This window comes from Trematomus bernacchii, unplaced genomic scaffold (genome assembly GCF_902827165.1).
Source record: "Trematomus bernacchii unplaced genomic scaffold, fTreBer1.1, whole genome shotgun sequence".
Taxonomy (NCBI): domain Eukaryota; kingdom Metazoa; phylum Chordata; class Actinopteri; order Perciformes; family Nototheniidae; genus Trematomus; species Trematomus bernacchii.
The window spans coordinates 738,824-754,808 of NW_022987528.1; the positions used below are offsets into that span (position 1 = coordinate 738,824).

Sequence of the window (15,985 nt, forward strand, 5' to 3'; positions counted from 1 at the left end):
CCACGTTGTCGTCCGTCTGCGTTTCATTCCCTAAACAGAATTTAAAAGAGAGTTGATTTTAACTTCCATAGTTAAAAAAACCCAGGTTCATCAAAAGCTTGTTGTTTGTAAAGTATAATGTGTGAATGTCCTCACCTTGAGTCCTCTTCCGTCTGATGACAGCCACAGTGATTATTGTGAGTGCTGCAACACCCACGATCACAACGATGATCCACCACCACCAACCTGGAAGAGAGAAGTTAGAAGAGTTACATATACTCAGAGGTTTTTATCTCTTCGTCTTTAAACTCTGAATCAACAACATGTATTTTCTGACTGTAAATATAAAGATACTGTAGTTACCATCCTTGTATCATCACCTTAATGAAAAAATAACACAGTGCTGTAGAGTTATGAAGCACATTTTAAGCGTTATCTTCACAGAATGATGCAAAAAATATTAAAACCTGAACTTTACAAACATATATATATATTTTTTGGTCAAATGTTTTTATTCACACACATTTAGTAAAATACAATGTACAATCACAACACAAATTACACAAAAATACAGAAAAAACAAACAACAACAATCAGACAAGAGGACAAAAAAATAAATAAACCCTCCCACCTCCAATCCCAGGACCTCTCAGGACCAATGACTGCAAACAACTATATCAGTTAAGATAGCTAGATCCGCTCCTTCAATTTTTCAGCTGTCGACACCCATAAACCGATATTGGACTCCTTAACTCCAATCACGCGTGCAGTGGACAGTTCCATGTAGACTACGTCAAGAAACGTTATTAACCAGCAGGTCACTGAGAGCTTGTCGGGTTGTTTCCACCTCATAGCAACCAATTTCTTGGCAGCTGTAAGGCCAGCATAGAGAGGTCTTTTCTGGTACCCAGTAGCCGTCAGCTGAGATAAGTCATTTAAAAGAAAAACAGACACAGATACAGGTACAGTCAAAGAAAACATGTCGGACAACTTAGAGGAGACCCCGTTCCAAAAGCGAGCAACAGGCGGGCATTCCCAGACCATATGGAGAAATGTACCAGGAGCCCCCATGGAGCACAGGGTACACCGAGCATCTGCCAGAAGACCCATCATATGCAGCCGTCTGGGTGTCAGGTCAGTTCTATGCGCATAGTCCAGGTGGATTTGTTGGTGGTCGGGATTGCGAGACGCCTGACGAATGTTAACCCAGACTGAATCCCAGTTAAAACTAGAGAATGCAATTCCTGAAGAAATTGCTTGTGGGAATGCTTTATGCTGAAAAGCTGACGCTAAACTGCTATGCTGAAATGTAATGCGTAAGAAGAAAGTGAAGAATTTAGATTGAAATGATACATGAACACTGGGGGCTTGAATGTGTGATGAGTGAAGAAAAGAAAGTAAAAAGGCTTGGAAAAGCAGCAGAATATTTGAACTGCAAACTTTTGAACTAACTTGATGGTGAATGATCTGTCGCCATGGCAACGGCATTTGATGACACCCCATAATACGCTTAGATGCGTTGATGGCTGCATCGTTACCAAACCTGTGAAGTTTTGGGCCGTTTGAAGCATTTTCACTGAAGTTATGAGAAAACCGTGTTTCATGGCGAGCATTGTGTTGCCATGGCAACGGCATTTGAAGAAATCTCAAAACTGTCTCGTAGATGTCTTCACGGCTGGACTGTTAGCACACATGTGAATTTTGAGCACTTTTTGAACATTTTCATAGGAGTTAAAGGGACATCGTGTTTTATGGCGAGGGATGCGTTTCCATGGAAACGGCATATGGTGAGATTTCAGATTTGGCGTAGACCGGTGATGTACAAGTGAAGATTGGGGGACGATTGGACCGTGTCCATTGGATTTACAGCGACATCGTGTTTCATGGCGAGTGGTCTGTCGCCATGGCACCTTTTTCCTCCTCAACAAGGCTAGGACACTGGTGCGTTTATGTGGAGCGTTAAGGCCCCCCGTATTCCGAACCAATATGTTTAATTTAGCCATTTATCAAGGTGAGCAGTGTGTACCTACAAGGAATGCAGAGAAATTGTCGAAAGGGCAAAAAGGTAAAACACAAAAAAACATGCACACAAAAAAAAAAGGAGAGGCCATTACTCCCCCAACCGGCCCTCCCACAAAAAGAACCAAACAGTCTGCAACCAGAATAAGAACCAAGGGCTATACAGAATTGAGCCCAACAACATCCCATGTTAACATCACCCCGACAAATATGCTAGTGGGAAGCTATGAAATCTAATTAGCAGGTCTCACAAATGTAACATGGATAGCAAAATCTGCTAAAGATGTGTAATAACATCTAATAATAGTATCATTTCATTATATCAAAATAATGAAATTAAATCTATACATCCTCAAATATACATATCCATACATGCTCATAAAAACTAATGTAAATGTACAGCCAGGGATCTATGAATCATTAAATGATTAATGTGATAACTCACCAGACCGACAGTAACTTAACTTCAAGAACATATCAAAAATAAATGTAGCAGATATAACTGAGATTACGATCAAGTCTACTTATGCAGTAGCTGCCCTTTAACCGGGCGTAACGTTACCGACAGAGCTAATAGAGATAACTGCATTTAACAAGTAAGTGTGCCAAAGCTACAGTCCCAAAAGAAAAGAGAGGGGAAAAAAGGATCCCTTGTATATAGATTAAGCCAGTGGTTCTCAAACTTTTTCTGTCATTCCCCACTTTGAACAGATGGGCCTTTTCAAGCCCCACCTGTTCCTCATCGCTCCAATAAAATGGTAGGCCAAGCTTAAAATTGTCAAATGTATCGTTCTATAACAGGGGTCTCCAACCTTTTTTAGGATGAGAGCTACTTAAAAAAAATAAAACAAGTCGTGAGCTACTTTTACTCCTCTTTTTTTTGTTTTTTGCTGTGTATATATTTAGCACATTTTAACATTATGATATGCTTACCTTTAACCTTCGTTTGCTATTTGGGTCTGTGGGACCCCTTTTCAGTGTTTACTAAAAGAAAATGTATGCAATTAAATTATTTTAACCAGTTTTATTTGGGGGTGGACCTCACCTCCCCTAGGGGGGTCCGGGGGCATGCACCCCCGGGAAGATGTTTTTTTAAATGTTGAAGTGAAATGCATCAATCTGGTGCACTTTGAGCACAGCATGAATTGATGGATACAGCTCTCAACACTCAGATGAAAGGGAGCTGTATACTTTTTAATGATCCAAACATCTTTAGAATATGATCACAACCAATAACAAATCATTGTCAACTGGTTTATTCTTATCTTATGTTACCTAGTTAGCATTCTTTCTTTTTATTTATGCATATTTTACTAATCACTCCCCTTTTAAACTGTTCTTTTTTTTTTTTTTACTGTCCTACAGTCCACATTGGAATGATTTCTTACTTTATTTTTTACAACTAGGCTATATTAAATAGATAAACACATTGCTTTTCTTCCCGACTGCAACGCTGTTGTGTGTGTGTGTGAGAGATTTTTACACATGTCTGTAAATGATTTTGGTTTCAGATGTGTGTGTGTGAGCAGGCTCGGATTGGCCATCGGGAGATTCGGGACTTTTCCCGGTGGCCCGCTGCCGTTGGTGGGCTGCTGCTGTCGGTGGGCTGCTGCCGTTGGCATAGGCGTGGACTTTCACAGCGCCGCTGCGCTGGTACCGCATCCGCCGCCGCAAACACCCGCCGTTGCGAGGCTCCGGCGCTGTGAAAGTCCACCGCCGTTGCGAGTCTCCGGCTGTAACAGTCCACTACCGCCCGCAAGGACCCAGGTTCGATTCCGGCCTGAGGTCCAAAAAATGTATTTAAAAAAAAAAAAAGTAAAAAAAGTAAAAAAAAAATCTCCCGTTCATTGCGTCCATTCGCGACCCACCTATCACATCTCTGCGCCCCACCAGTGGGGCGCGCCCCACACTTTAAGAAACACTGGATTAAGCCGACCTATTAACGGAGCTAACATAGCTAGCCACACATAGTCAACACATGTATTGCTACAGGCCCAGAATAGCCTGCTTCGTGTGTACAGGTTCATTATAAAACACGTGAAGCCGGGTGTGCTAACGGCGCTAATACAGCTAGCCGCATATAGCTTCCATGGATAGTCACAAAACAGTAGTCAGTTTACAGCCACATGGCTTGGGCGATCTTGATATGCAAACCTGTTACTCATTGCCAACATGATGGTCGCTATGATCCGGTGAAATGGTCATCGGTGCAGCTTGCTCCTCTCCCAGCTCCGCCGGAGCAAAGTCAACAAGGCGACCAGGAGAAGGGCGCTTCTCCAAAACCGCTCCGCATCCACGGGTGAAGCGAAGTGAGTGGAGTAACCCATTTTAATCTTGAGAGTGGCAGGGTAAATCAGGAAAGCATCAGTTCCCTTTTCCCGTGCCAAAGCCATAGCCCGTGAGAATGCTCTTCGGCGTTTAGCTGTATAAACGCTGAAGTCAGCAGCGAAACGGAGAGCTCTGTTGCCGATTGAAGGGGGGTGTGAGCTCGCCTCACGGAGGATAGCTTGGCGTGTGGAGAAGTGTAGACAGCAGAAGATAAAAGCCTGGGGTCGTTCACCAATCTCCCTCCGTAGGGGGACCGCCGCGGAAGATTCTGTGGGCACGCTCTATTTCAGGTTTAAGTTGCTTCAGAGCGGGGAACCAAGTGGGTATCATGCGTTCCAGAAACGAATGTTGCTATTACAGTCCTCAAGATCCGCTATCTTCTGTTCGAAACCCAGCATCTTTTCTTGAACGGTGGAAAGGACGGTAGAATCTTTCTTAGTGCTATTTTTCAAAGCATCCAGCTCTCCTTCAGCCGAAGTAATCCTTGTAGTCACAGTTGCTAGCTCTGAGTGCATAGCATCAATCTTGTTAGCTACTCGATCGAGGCTAGCATCTAGCTCCTCACGTAGCAAGGTCCTCACCACTTCGGTGATGGATTTAATATCTTCATCTTTCAACGTTTTAGTCGATTTACCCTTTGCCTCCGGCATTCTTATAACTTTTCAACAGATAATTCGGCGTGAAATGACTTAAATGTGTAATAATAGTGGTATGTTGTCGGGGAGCTCAAGACTCACGCAGCCATTTCGTTCCCGCGGTCAACCGGAAGTCTACAAACATATTTTATGTAATTATTCATTTCAGGGTGAATGATTTTAAACAGCTCATCATATTTGTCACCTGAGGACTGAAGAGAAAAAGCTGAGGTTCTGTCCTGTAACCATCAAACACTTTACAAGTAAATAAAGTTAACCTTACCTGAGTTTATGTTGTTTTTAGTTGTTGTTGTTGTTGTTGTTTTTGTTGTTGGTGTTGTTGTTCCTGGTTTTGTGTCCTCACCTAAACAAATAAACACAACTCAACAAACTATTTAGTCTGAAACTTCTGTAAAACAAACAAATATTTAAGGCAGAGGTTGCGCTAGACTTTTTCGCTGACCGTAATTTTGACGGATCGTAACATTTTCATCAAAATCCATTATCACCCGTTGGTCCGTGAAGTGTCAACGCTCGTGAACTGTTAGCGCCACGTTATGCATGCCCACTGCACCTCGCGGTAGCGCGCACAGCGTAAAGCAAATACTCACAGACATTTCAACATTTCGGGAGTTTACCCAACATGGCTTTACACGTTCATTTATAAAGCCATGTAAACTCCCGTCTTATATCTGCTCTCTGATAACACAGAGAGTTGTAAGCAGCTATTGTCTGAGATCGCATGATGTAGTCTTGTTACATGTGCCAAGTGCAAGGACTGTCTTAGGTAAGACAGCTTTTATGTGCGCAACTCCTCTTGCTTGGAAGTCACAGCGCCGCTGCGCTGGTACCGCATCCGCCGCCGCAAACACCCGCCGTTGCGAGGCTCCGGCGCTGTGAAAGTCCACCGCCGTTGCGAGTCTCCGGCTGTAACAGTCCACTACCGCCCGCAAGGACCCAGGTTCGATTCCGGCCTGAGGTCCAAAAAATGTATTTAAAAAAAAAAAAAGTAAAAAAAGTAAAAAAAAAATCTCCCGTTCATTGCGTCCATTCGCGACCCACCTATCACATCTCTTCAACAAGAATTGAAACTGAGCAATTTCATTCCTCTGGATGTATTTAAAGCTAGGCTAAGTGAAATGCTCTTTGATACTGTGGGTACTTGTAAATGTCGATAGGTGAGTGATTCTACAATTTAGGGTACATTCCATGTCCATTGATGTCCATTGATGATAATTATAATTATTCTAACTATTTTCTTCAAAAATATCATATTTTGCCTATTCAAATCAAATCAAATCAAGGTTTATTTATAAAGCACATTTAAAAGCGATTTTTGGTCGGGCCAAAGTGCTGTACATGTAATAACTACAATCACATAAAAACACATTTCTATAATCACAATAAAAGAAAATAAATTACAACAGATATTTAAAAAGAAAACACAGGGTTAAAGTCAGGAGTCGTGCTCCGCTCTGACTAAAAGGCCAGGGAGAAGAAGTGTGTCTTAAGTGTAGATTTAAAAACCCCTAGGGTCTGGGCCGACCTCACATGGAGGGGCAGAGTGTTCCAGAGCCTAGGGCCAGCTGCTGCGAAGGCTCGGTGCCCTCGGGTTTTGAGCCTGGTCTTGGGCACTATCAGCAACAGCTGGTCAGCAGACCTTAAAGCTCTTGTTGGGGTGTAGCGCTGGAGGAGTTCAGCTATATAGGCCGGAGCCAGCCCATTTAGTGCTTTAAAAACAAATAAAAGGAGTTTAAAATCAATTCTGAACCGAACTGGAAGCCAGTGCAGTGAGGCCAGAATTGGGGTGATGTGGTCACGTTTTTTGTGGCCAGTGAGTAGACGTGCAGCTGCATTCTGGACTAGCTGCAGGCGTTTAATTGACGCCTGGTCCATACCCACGTACAGAGCGTTGCAGTAGTCCAACCTCGAGGTAACAAAGGCATTAATAACCCTTTCCAGGTCCTCAAACGATATAAACGACTTAGTCTTGGCCAATAGTCGTATTTAAAAAAATACTATTATTGGAAAGCATGTTATAATATCACACAAACATTATGTGCATCCTATGCTTTATTTAGCTTGAAATGTGTCATGATGTTCTTGAATTGTCAGTTTTTGCTATGTCCGTTTTTCAGTTGAGGGTGTCTTGGTTTCAAAATAATGAATAAAAACCATTAAAGTAAAAAAAAAAAGTATTCATTTATTTCAAAAGTCTAAATACTAAAGAATAATAACATATTTTTAATTGATTTCCTCCTTTAAATAATTTAAATATCTTAATATATGAATGTCCGCAAAAGTTCTGTCAACTATGTTACTAACAGAACTCCCCCCTTTAACTCAAAAATGGTTTGTCCCAATACCATGTCACCAGCATCACATGATGCCATGTTCCTCTTTGGCAGACATTTTGAACACACTGTGGTGATTGTCCTCAAATTTTTTACAATATTTTATGTATAATAGCACATTGTCAATGAGTATATTAATTGACCATCAACAATGTTACATACATTGTTATGGTTTACAATTGTTTAATGATTTTAATTCAATTATATGTTCAAATGTGATGTTAACCTGTTCAAGAAAATGACATGTGGTCATCCAGGCAAGGCCTACCATTGAAATGATGGGTCAAAATAGGGAAATTGTCAACTAGGTTACCTGTCAACTAAGTTACCCAGTACTGTAATAACTGTAGTAACTTAGTTGACAGGTAACCTAGTTGACAATTTGTATGACATGTAGACGTCATTACACATCATTATCAATGGAATTTTGCACTTCTGCCTTGAAATGAACATAGTGCTGATGGTTAATAATGTGTCCAGTCAACTATGTTATTTGCGTCAAATGTTTGACTTTCATTGTCAACTATGTTGCACCTCATTTTTTCAAATTTAAAATATCTAAAATAGTGCTTCTGATATCCTTTATAGTATAATGTATATCTACACAGGTTGGAGTTTTACATGACATCTCTTAAAACTATCAAAATGACCTGTATGGTAGTTTTATAATACAAAATATCCCTAAACGTAATGACAGTGCTGAACATATCACATGAAAAAACAAAACTTTAATACAATTATTTTTTAAACTTTAAAAAATCTTTGGATATATGGTAGAATAGACTCAAGAGCCTTTCAAATGTGATTTTACTTGAAGTGCAGGACTTAATCAAATGATTGTAATGACATCAAGTTTGTCTGTAACATAGTTGACAAACTGAGTAGTGAAAACATCCTTTCCCTTAAAATAAAATAAAATAAAAAAATGTTTAAGCTTTGCAACTAGTGGATATGTTACACTGAGGAATATACTAACTTGAACCACTGATTGTTCTATTGAGAAAGAACACTTTCTTTGTACTGTTTTGTTGATGTGAAATGCACCCTAAATTATAGAATCAGTCAGGTATGTAAATGTAGCCCTGTAAATATGATGTATGATGTCCTTTATTGTTTTATGTTGTTTTATGTTTCATGTGGAACCTATTTGCTGCAGGTCTCCCTTGAAAAAGAGATCGATGATCTCAATGGGACCTACCTGGTTAAATAAAAGTTTGAAATGAAAATCTGTTCGGCAAAGTTAAGTTTGGAAACTATGACATTTCCTTTTGGGCGGGCATGCATAACATGGCATAATACCGGAGCCCCACTGCGGGGAAACTTTGGCGCTGTTCTGAGTTTGTTCTAATCTGTCAAAATGACGGACGGCTTTCAGATATTTCCGTCATTGTTAGAAAAATTCCGTCATAGACGGAAAATATTCGGTTAACGCAACCTCTGATTTAAGGTAATTATTCATGTCAGATTGAAGTGACATAAACATCTCATCATGTTCTCACCTGAGGACTGAGAGCTGAGGGGAAACTGATGTTCTTCTTCTGCGTACTTATCTCTTACTGCACATGTAAATAACTCAGACCTTGTTGTGTAACTAAAATGAGAAGTCAGAAATGTCACAGAGGCAGAGCAGGAAGACTGTGATGTCTTTATCTCTCTGTGATCTTTAACCACATCTTGACCCTGAAGCAACCACTTCACTGAGTGTATACAGTTTCCATATGTCGACACAGAGCAGTTTAACGTCACCTCATCATTGTCCTGATGTTCAGTCACTGAAGATGGAGATATATTGAGAAAAAGACAACAAGAGTAACAATAACTTCATCACTGTAATCATAATTATTGTAATGTTTCAGTATATTGTTTTAACCAGACAGTTAGAAAACATTATGATGTAAATACTCACCGGTAACAACAAACAGATCAACATGAGAGCCTGGACCTTGTTGTTCTCCTGATCTGAACTGTCTGCAGGAGTAAATACCAGCATCCTCCGCTGTGACCTTCTTTATAACCAGAGAACATTTCTCTGTAACTCTCAGTCTGTCTGATTTAGCTTTGGCTTCTTCTATAATCTCCCCATGTTCAACCAGCTCTACTGTTGCTGAATCTCTTGAACCACTGAAGATCCAGGTAGTACCGTTACACTTATCCTGATCATGAATCACATTGTCACAAAGCAAAGTGACTTCACCTCCAGCTCTGACATTAAAGAAGGAAGATTTCCAATTTGCTGCTGTTGAAAAACACAGACAGAGTTCACTAAAGTCACCACGTTACAAACACAACTCATCATTCTCAGTTAAAGGAACAGTACGTAGTAAAGTACCGTTAGTGATATTAAAGCTGTTTTATTTAAAGTGTGTTCTCTGCATCCTCACCTGTAAAGTGGAGCAGCAGCATCAGGAATGAAGACATCATGATCCTTCTGAATTCAGACATCGTGCTTCTCTCTCGGTCTCTGGCTCTAGACTGTCAGAGTCTCTAACCTGCTGCTTCTTTATTTCTCTTCTGAGAACTGAAGGAGAAGTGTTTCTTTGAGAATGTTGTCAACCAGGTCAACCTGTGGTTTTACCCTCTGATGCTGAGCAGATAAGGTACGTGCTTTAAGCCAAACCGTGCAGAGAATGTACATATAGCATTATATATGATGTAGTTGTTGGTGTATTATTACTATTATGAATTATTCCTTTTCATAAATACTTGTAGTATTGTTTTTTTTATATCATTTTAATCAGAAAACAGACTTGCTAGTGGTGTTTGAATGCACACACAGTGGTCTGAGACCTGGTGGTTTTTCTCATGAATTGCACCTCTGAGAACCAAGATGGAGGTTTTGTTGAGGCTGTGGTAGCAGCAGCAGCAGAGCTCTGCAGGTCTAAACCACTGATGTTGGCCAGATACAAAACAGAGACTTGAGTAATGGCAACAGTAACTATTGTCTAAATCAGGGGTCTCCAACACGTCGATCGCAAGCCCTCAAGCAAATCCAAAATGTAAAAAATACACCAAAAATAAAGGAAATGTAATTAAAAGAATCTACCCTATGCATAAACGAAACCTCAATCATAGCGAACTCTATCTACTTACTACAACTCTTTATCTATCTAACACCCCTCCTCCCCCCACCCCCCACAATGAATATCGACCAATCACGTTCTTGCTTGATTTGCGGGACCAGCGTTGCAGTCTGGAAGAAAAGCAATATGGAGCGGCAGCTCACCGCTTCATAAGGAGTTGAACCTTTCCTTCTGGCAGAATCTACACAACACATCAGCCCCATTGAACAGCCTAGTCATTCCAGCCTATACAACACATGAGGGGCAGAGTTTTACTGTGTGTGTGTTGCAACTTGCATATTTATTGCACTTGACGCACACACACACATGGCGTAATTTCCACTGGGGACAGGGGGGACATGTCCCCCCCACTTTTCAAAATCACGTTTGTGTCCCCCCACTTTACAAATATGTTTATTTATTTATTTTAACGCAAGCCGTCATCGCCACGGAGGAGCACACAGCCTCTGTGAGCGAGCGAGACAGAGAGAGAGTTGTAACAAATAAAGTAAGAAATCATTCCAATGTGTACTATATTGTATTTAAAAGGGGAGTGATTAGTAAGATATGCATACATAGAAAGAAAGAATGCTAACTAGGTAACATAAGATAAGAATAAACAGGTTTAAATTATTTGTTATTGGTTGTGATCATATTCTAAAGATGTTTGGATTATTGAAAAGTATACAGCTCCCTTTCATCTGAGTGTTGAGAGCTGCATCCATCAATTCATGTTGTGCTCAAAGTGCTCCAGATTGATGCATTTCACTTCAACATTTAAACAAACATCTTCCCGGGGGTGCATGCCCCCGGACCCCCCTAGAGTATGTCAGGACCCCCCTAGAGGAGGTGAGGACCCCCCTAGAGTATGTCAGGACCCCCCTAGAGGAGGTGAGGACCCCCCTAGAGGAGGTGAGGACCCCCCTAGAGTATGTCAGGACCCCCCTGGAGGAGGTGAGGACCCCCCTAGAGGAGGTGAGGACCCCCCCTAGAGTATGTCAGGACCCCCCTAGAGGAGGTGAGGACCCCCCTAGAGGAGCTGAGGACCCCCCTAGAGTATGTCAGGACCCCCCTGGAGGAGGTGAGGACCCCCCTAGAGGAGGTGAGGACCCCCCTAGAGTATGTCAGGACCCCCCTGGAGGAGGTGAGGACCCCCCTAGAGTATGTCAGGACCCCCCTAGAGGAGGTGAGGACCCCCCTAGAGGAGGTGAGGACCCCCCTAGAGGAGGTGAGGACCCCCCTAGAGTATGTCAGGACCCCCCCTGGAGGAGGTGAGGACCCCCCTAGAGGAGGTGAGGACCCCCCTAGAGTATGTCAGGACCCCCCTGGAGGAGGTGAGGACCCCCCTAGAGGAGGTGAGGACCCCCCTAGAGTATGTCAGGACCCCCCTGGAGGAGGTGAGGACCCCCCTAGAGGAGGTGAGGACCCCCCTAGAGTATGTCAGGACCCCCCTGGAGGAGGTGAGGACCCCCCTAGAGGAGGTGAGGTCCACCCCCAAATAAAGCAGGTTAAAATAATTAAATTGAATACATTACATTTTCTTTTAGTAAACACTGAAAACAGGTCCCACAGACCCAAACAGCACACAAAGGTTAAAGGTCAGCATATAATAATGTTAAAATGTGCTAATTATATACACTGCAAAAAACAAAAAAAAGAGGAGTAAAAGTAGCTCACGACTTGTTTTATTTTTTGAAAGTAGCCCTCACCCTAAAAAAGGTTGGAGACCCCTGGTCTAAATGAACTCTAATGCAGTATAATTAATGACTTTTTAAAATATGTACCCGCATGTTGTTCTGAAATTCTTAATAAAACTAACAAGTTCTCTCTGAGTTATTGTCCTGCTCTGCACACTGCACTTATTAATCTGTGGTCCTTTAAAAAGACACAAACGTCTTTAGTGAGGCATAACGGTTAAAGTCTTTTAATAAACACGCTGCAGATACACAACTTTCTGAAGATGCAAAATGAATCTGTGCCCTGACGGCAGAAACTGAAGCGGTGCCGATGTGTCAGAGCCTGTTTATAGATGTTCTTGTGTCTCTGCTGAAGAATTGTCATGGTTGTAAATGAACACAGTTTGAAGTCAGCAGCAGAGTGTCGAACAGAGGGGATGTGTGAAGACCACTTACGTAAAAGAGAGCTGCAAGAGGACGAAGGATTCCCCTCATCCTCCGAGGAAGTGTCTTCATGCTGACTCAACAACAACAACAGCATCCTCCTCCTCCTCCTCCTCCTCCTCCTCCTCCTCCTCCTCCTCCTCCTCCTCCTCAGAGCTGAGACTTTAGGCCGAGCAGCTGGAGAGGCACTGTGATTGTTTTTAGCGTGGGACGGTGACACTGATCTCATGATATTTCATCCTTTGTTTCCGTTACTCGAGGTCCTCTCTGCAAGAAAATGTAGAAAAAAAGAGACGGAAATAGCCCATAATCCTCAAGAGGGAATCCAGCAGCCACATGGAACAACACGGAGAAAAAGAAATGTAAATAATTGACAGAAACATACCTTTCCATACATTCTGCATCCGTGTTTCCTCCCTCAGAAGGCGGCATGCCAGCAGATGGACTTGGTCGGATTTTAGTCTCCCACAATGTTGCCTTATGTGCTTTAAAATAAATTAAAGAATCAGTGTATTGTGTTTAAATATATCCCCCTCCGGAAATGTATACGGTGGATTTACGACTGTCAAAAGACGCGTGTTCATGTGTGTCCTTTTCTACAGGATTCAAAGCCCTTATATAACTTTCTGTCACAAAAGGCTTCCGTAAATACCACAGCTTTATGTATGTTTTTAGATGTAACAAAAATAAATGTGGGGATTAAAGCCGATCGTTGAAGAGGTTTCTTTGAGATTAAGCTTTGTCGTTTTTTCTCTGAACTTTTTTGTCAATGAAAAAAACATGGTTCTTTTTGAAAGGCAGTGACGCGGTGCACCTGCCGGCCACTGTGCATAACACAGGAGAAGGAGAATACCAGTAAGCAGGATGTAAAGCTGAATGAGGGGGCAGATAAGCTTTTTATTATTACAAATGATTGTCTTTCTGTGTGTTGGACTGTGGGGGGTTGTTTGAAAACGATCCATGTGTATATTAACAGATTTCCCATCTCTATATTTGAGGTTCTGCAACGTTTTGTCATGACTGCTATGTTAAAGGGGACCTATCATGCAAAATGCACTTTTGTACGTCTTTTATACATGAATATGTGTCCCCGGTGTTCCAGGGAACTCACCAAGTGTCAGAAAACACAACCCTCTCTATTTTCCTCCATACCCAAATCTCTAAAAAAGGGGCTGCAACGGATCTGATCAAAACTGATCTAGATTTGAACACTGTCCTGACGTCAGGACGGTGGCGCTACGGCTATTGGGCCAACTCCACCAATCAGGAGGAGACAGCCACGGCCATTGCCGTTCGAAAGCGCTGGAGACGCTGTAGTACATATGCCAGGCCTGTAGATGGTGCTGTTCTCACAGAATCAGCCCTTGCAAAAACAGATCTAAAAAATGTCAAATTGAGCAACATGAGGCATGGCTAAAATGCATGATCTGTTTGGTATTTTGAAAAAAAAAAGTATAAATATGCCTTATATAGGTATGGCCCTACAATATATTATTCAAATATAGCATGATAGGTCCACTTTAAAGGATGGGGCTGCAGAGATTCTGTCTTTCTCTTATTGAAAACAACACAAATACAAAATAATCCTGTGTATCAAATAAGTGATATATCTTATTCCTCTTCAGTATGACTCCATTGGTGTCTGAAAAACAAAAGAGAGATGCCACCGTAAATACTCAGTAGAGCAACAAATGTAGATTAATCCGCTGCTGAAAATAGTCCCTATAATCTCAGAATGTTGCCCAGTTATAGTAATGTTTCATACAGAGATGTGAAAAATTAATATTTGATGCATTGAGATGAAATTTAGTGCAAAGAAATCAGGATGTAGCCTCCTTTACTGCGAGAAAACACGTTTGCATCCTGGGATTTCGTAAAACATTCAAGAATATAAAAAAAAAACGTGGACATACTGTATTTGTACTTGTCTTCGTGCAACAGCTGTATAACATTGAAGTATTTTATAAGCAAGGGATTACATTACTTGATTTTAAAGACAAACGCTCTGCAGATTCACAGAGTTTACACACACACGCACACACACACACATACCATGTATACATCACTTCAGGGGACATTACATTGACTTACATGCATTTCCTGGAGACTTATCCTAACCTTAACCATAACCAACACATGCCTAACCCTAACCCTTACCCTAACCAAGTCTTTACCCTGAAATTAATGATTCCCCTTATGGGGACCTCCATTATGTCCCCATAAGGGAGGCGAGTCCCCACACGTTACTGTGTAAACAGATTTAGGTCCCCACAAGTATGGTAATGCTAGGCCACACACACACACACACACACACACACACACACACACACACACACACACACACACACACACACACACACACACACACACACACACACACACCACACACACACACACACACACACACACACACACACACACACACACACACACAGGGTGATAAGGCAGAACAATCACCAACACACCCACAGTTTGGACTGAGTCACAGAAACAAAGAACTCAGAGGCCATTATGACATGTGGGTGTTTCTCTCCTCTCTCTTTCTGTATCTGTTTCAACAACTTGGACATTAAAGTTTATCCTGTCTAAGTGTTCAACCTTAGTGCATCCTAAACAATGTTTCAGTTGCCATGATAACGTCACAACAAACAGTGAAAAGGGAAAAGTTTACTTAAATCTGAGCTCTTTGCATTGGTCTTAAATTGGAAATACCTACTAGTAGACATCAAGTTAGCCCTGTGTGGCTTTGGAGGAAAGTCATTCAAATAATTAAATGGTGGATTTATGCAATGTCAACAGTCTGACTTGTGATGTTTAATACATGTCTTCCTCTTGTCTCTCAATCACTGTCCTTCTTTGCACTGAAAAACCTATAAAAGGCAGAACATTTTCTTTGGGAATCATCCTCGTCTTCCAAACCTATATCCGGGGAAATCTGGCAAGCAGGTGTAGAGATTTTAATCTTAATTTTTGAATGAACAAAAGTTGAACCAATGGATGAGCCGGATAAAAATAGCATCTTAAGGTAAATGTTCTGCTTCCAGTGTTTTTTTAGTTTTTAGTATTATATTTACTAAGGATCCTTTTAGAAGTTGAAAAACACTGAATGACACTAAAGCAGTCACAACATCAGTCACTAAATGTGTATTTTGTACTCGGCACAATAACAGAATACAATGATTTTTACTTCAAACTTTTTTATTACAAAATATAAATGGCAAAAAATCTTCTTCTTTTGCTAAAACAATGTTTTCAGTGACGTAAATGATAAATGTAAAATAAAAAAAGCTTTTTTTCTTCTTTTTGTTGTAGGTTAGCATGCTACAGCTCATACAGTACATGTGATCGTGCTCCCGCTCAACGTAAAGGACCGACAAGAGGATTAAAGGAAGGGGAGAAATGACAACTGTAGATTTAAAACCAATAAAATAAAGTGTTTTGTCTTTCCTTACACCTCAGATCCATCATTACACATGCCTTCACATTAAGTG

General features: G+C 41.3%; 1 long non-coding RNA gene across 1 annotated transcript; it reads right to left on the reverse strand.

Moving 5' to 3' along the window:
- Positions 1-5,264, reverse strand: LOC117475032. Its single transcript, XR_004555136.1, has 3 exons — positions 5,245-5,264; positions 136-225; positions 1-30 (listed from the first exon to the last, which is right to left on the reverse strand). It is a non-coding gene; the product is annotated as an uncharacterized LOC117475032 (long non-coding RNA).
- Positions 5,265-15,985: the final 10,721 nt, after the last annotated feature.